The following is a 4,980-nucleotide window of genomic DNA, read 5'->3' as shown; positions in this document are numbered from 1 at the left end:
ATCACTACTTTTTTCTTTGAGTTAGTATTTTGATTTAAAGTATTGAAAAATATTCTAACTCGTGTTTGGATTCTATTATTATTTTGGAAAATTTAATATCAAAATTAGCTTGAAACTTTTTTTCATGATTTTTAACTTGACTAGGAATAGTATTTTGAAAGTTGTGTGAATTTAAATCGTAACCGTTCTTCACCTCTTCTCTTGATTAGTTAACCAAGGGATTGACAATTAATTAAGTTAAGAGAAATTAGATTTTCAAAAATTAGAATTTAATTATAAATAATTTGTTGTGAAAAGATTTTGGCATGAGTTAAAGTAGAAAAACACAAGTATTACTTTTTCTATGAATTTAACATCTCTGAAGCCTTTAACATTCTCATTCTTTAATTACTTCCTAAATCTATAAGATTTCACTCATTCACAATCAACAATTTTCTTTACTGTTCTTACTTCTACTTTACGATCTAAATTCCTCTTACCAAGCTTTAATTGATCTAATTAGAAATTCAATTAGACGTTAGTTGCTTCAATCTGTTAATCCTCGTGAGAACGATATCCACTCACCTGGTATTACTTTTAGCGATTTGGTGCACCTGCCAATATACAAGCATATAAATTTTACCTCATCACCAACTACAGCCAATTAGTAAAAAAAAAATAATCCATTAAAAACAACACCACCACAAATAAAAAATACTCTAATTTCATTTTCAGTGAAAAAATAACTACAAAAAAATCTAAAACGTATAACAAAATGAAGCATCCAAAATCATTGTAAAAAATTATCCGAAACTCTTTCAAATATGGGAAAGAAGAGCACATTACTTTCGGATATAGAAATATCTAAAACCTAATAAAAGAGTGAATTGTTGCTTATCCTCAAGCAACAGAAAATAATATGAACTTGAGATGTGAATTTTCATGAGAGTTGAACTAAAGTTTTCGAAAATTAAAGAGAAGTTTAAACTAAAATTTTTCGAAAACTAAAAGAAAAAAGGGAGCAAAATTTTCAAAAATATTAAGGAAGAAAAATAGGAAAATAAAATGAATAAAACAAAAAAAACATTAAGAAAATTTTGAAAAAATAAAGGGGAAATTAAAGAAAATTAAAGCAAAGAATGTCTAATCTAGGAAATCAAACAACAGTTAGTTGTCAATCACAGTCAATCCCCGGCAACGGCGCCAAAATTTGGTGTGGATTTCTAAAACCATAAACTAACCAGCAAGTGTACCAGGCCGTACCAAGTAATACCTCAGGTGAGTGAGGATCGATCCCACGAGGATTGATTGACCAAGCAACCATAGTTGAGTGATTTACTTAGTTAGACAAGTACAAAAGAGTGTTTTTGTGTTCAAATGAAATAGTAATTCAGAAGGTTTAAGAAAGCAAACAGTAAATTGGTTGTGAGAATTTTATGAGAAAATAGTTAAGGCTTTGGAGATGTTCAGATTTTAGGATTAACAATTCTTATTAACTACTTTGATTATGAAAAGAATCAATTCATAGCAAACTTTAAGTGATTAGATTTTAATTCCTTGGTAATTTAATCCTACTCTAACTCAATTAACCACCAATTCCTTGGTCACTTAATCTAATTAGAGGGTTTAGGTTCAAATCCTAGTTTAAGCCACAGAAAACCCTAAAGATCCAAAGATGATATGATTATATGTCACGTATCACATTAAGTTCAGATAATTAGAGAGTCATGAGAATTCAGTTTCAAGCTGTTAGGTGAGATAACTTTTCTAAGAATCAACAAGAATTCAAGTTAGAAAAGAGTTATTTTTCAATATACTCTAATCCATAGTATGAAGAACGAAATTGATTCTTGAATGTAAATCAATGCATTAATGAGAAGTAGAAACCAATAGTTATTAATCCATCCAAATAAACAGAGCTCCTAACCTTAACTGTAACGACCCAATTTTCAACATGTCTAGATCATACCGGAAACCGAGCGCTACCAATTTATCTTCCTAATTATTATCTATTATTTACCATATGAACCTGATTCGTTGTTAAAAGCGTAGTTAATTTGTGAGGTATATTTTTTTTTAAACATTTGTATTAATAGACGGAATCATTCATAATCAATTCACAACTGATAGTAGATAAAACAGTTATAAACAACCACACATAAATACATCACAAGTAGCTGACAATATTCGGTGATCCAGCCTTTATTAGAGTATGAAATTTTAGTTAGAACACTCCTAGATATAGCTAGATAATAACTATATACATATATACATACAACATCCCAGGCCCTGACCTATTCAAGATGTCCCTAAGCTGGCGCCCAGGCTAGCCTAGACTCTATACTCACCAAGTCTCTCTAGACTACTAAAGCGAGGGAAAGTACGTTCTAAGTCTTCAAAACTCAAGTCAGGTGGAATGTCATCAAAAGGTAGAACATCATCTACTACTCCTCTGCACGATCAGTCATTGCCATATGACGTCTTTCTGGTACCTCATCAAGTAGCCACATAGCAAGAGTCTCGTACACAGGACTTAGGTTAAGGTTCACGTACAAACGGGTGCAGACGTTGGCTGGACTCACAGTATATACATATAAACAGAGAACGAGATTCACCCTAGACTCAGAAGACTACCCAGAGCAGAATCTTCTTTGCGAACGGTCATCAGTGAATTACGGAAGGATACTCACGCTTCCATATGAAGGGGAAAGGGAGAGAGAAGGGGTAAGAACTGGGGAGTTCTTAGTAGGGCCGGGGTTATTAGTTACATTCATTAATTATATGTTGTTTTGCAGACGAATAGCAAAATACAGAGAAGCAGTAAATAGAAAAAATAGATAAATAGAGAAAATAGAGAAAACAAAAAGCAAAACATAAACAAAAGAATACAAGAAAACAAAACAGAGACACAGAGAATAGAATGAAAACAAAGAAGGCATACATTCAAACAAAAATCATAACAGAGGAAATGCACAACCAAATATGATGCATGTCTAGCCTTAATGCAGGTAATGAGCTCATTTGTTGGTTACATACCCGCTCCCGACGTTACCCAGCAACCTCTGTCTGGATAAGGCTTTCCTGTTGGAAATATCCACTGCAAGCAACCTTTGTCTTGCAGGGTAACCACTACAAGCAACCTTTGTCTTGCAGGAGCACACTAATCTTGATACCTCTATAAGCAACCTCTGTCTTACAGCAAAGCATTATAGCAAGGTATCCCAGGAAAGCATTCTCAGTAGTCGTACCACCATCTATCTGACTGCCTCAATGCAACAGATGAACATACAAATATCTTTAGAGTTGCCTTAATGCAACAAATGACCTTTCAATAGGCCCTCTGCTTATTCTCTATTCTCTTTATCATATTACTCTTTTCTCTTTGTCTTTTTACTCTGCTCTGATTATTCTTTTTTTTCTGTATCTCTTTACTCTGCTCTGGTTATTCTGTTCTCTGTATCTCTTTACTTTTCTCTGATTACTCTTTCCTTTATATCTATGTTACTCTTCTTCTTTTTATCTCTTTCCTCTACTCTGATTACTATGTTCTATGTGTTTCTCTACTCTGCAGTGATTTCTCTATTTAACGTATATATTTAAAGCTTATGTAAATTTTGGTATGAATAGTTAGCCTGTCTTGAGTATAGGTTCATTAAGTCTATACTGAAACAGTTTAACTTTTCATATTATACTTAACCCTAACCGCAACTCAAGGACTAACTATGTTGCCCTAGTTCGTTCACTAATTTCTGTCTGTTTTTCTGTCATTAAAATTTTACCGACTTTTTCTTTGGTTTTTATCTTTTCTTTAACTTCTTATCTTTCCTTTATCTTTGCCTCACTATCAGGTTATTACCACTCCCTAAGTATTTTATGAAGGCAATTATGAGATTCTGCGCTTAAAGTTGTCTTTCTAAAGCTTTTACAGAAAACTGACTTTTTCGCATTATTTTATTATTTTTATTAAAATATTATTTTTAATTAAATATTATTATTTAATATTTTATTATTATTTATTATTTTATTAATATATTTTTGAAAATTACCCCACTTTAACTTTTAACCTTTAAAATTCACTTTTTACCACCCGTAACTTTTAATATTTCTACTTTAACCACCCTAACTTTCAGAAATTATCAAATAATCCCCCAAACACCAAAATATTTAATTCCTTACCCTTTTAAGGATCTAAAGCCTGTTCTTCATTGTTCTTCATCACACTCAAAGTGTTCTTCATAAATTCTTCAGATTCTTTCTCTGATTTTACCCATTTTTCAGTCTTTTCAACAACCGATTTTTACCATAATTCATAATAAATTAGCAGCCACTAAAACCCCATCTTTTCCATATGATTTTAACACAAATTGAACCCCAATTTAAGCTCTAGGGTTCATTTTTCCAGCAGTACTCAAGAACAACATTCATAGCTTAAATATCATCAAATTTCATCAAAATTTCAGCAAACTTTCACCAAGAATAACTCATATAATCAATCAATTTCAAGCATAACCAAACCATATCATAATTACACATCTCAAACACAATCAATCAAGATTAAATTCGTCACACCCTACCTGGTTTTGCTGCTCCTAATTCAGTTAGACTTTCAGGTGGTCCTTAAGCACCTTTTCCTCCTAAATCACATCAAGAACAACTTTAAAACCAAAAACCCTCAACTGACCAAATCTCCCTCAGCATGTTAGGAAGAGATATCTCACCTTAGACTTGCTGGAAATTAACGTTTCTTGGCCCTCAAGTCAAGTTAAACATGATTCCTAAGGAAGAACATCAAGAAAACACATGTTTAAGCATGTTTCCTTGAAAACCGAATTGAAGATGGAAAGGAACAGCTATCTCACCTTATTTCCATCCTTGATAAGTTACATGGTTATGTAGAGGAAGAAGAGAGGATCATTTTGGTTAAATCGGAGTTTTGATTTGAGTTTTAGTTTAGAAGAAATCAAGCTTTGAAGATTAAGTGTTCATGAAAGTTTCTCTCTT

This window comes from Arachis ipaensis, chromosome B06, assembly GCF_000816755.2.
Source record: "Arachis ipaensis cultivar K30076 chromosome B06, Araip1.1, whole genome shotgun sequence".
Classification (NCBI taxonomy): domain Eukaryota; kingdom Viridiplantae; phylum Streptophyta; class Magnoliopsida; order Fabales; family Fabaceae; genus Arachis; species Arachis ipaensis.
Note: the sequence above shows the minus strand (reverse complement) of the source record.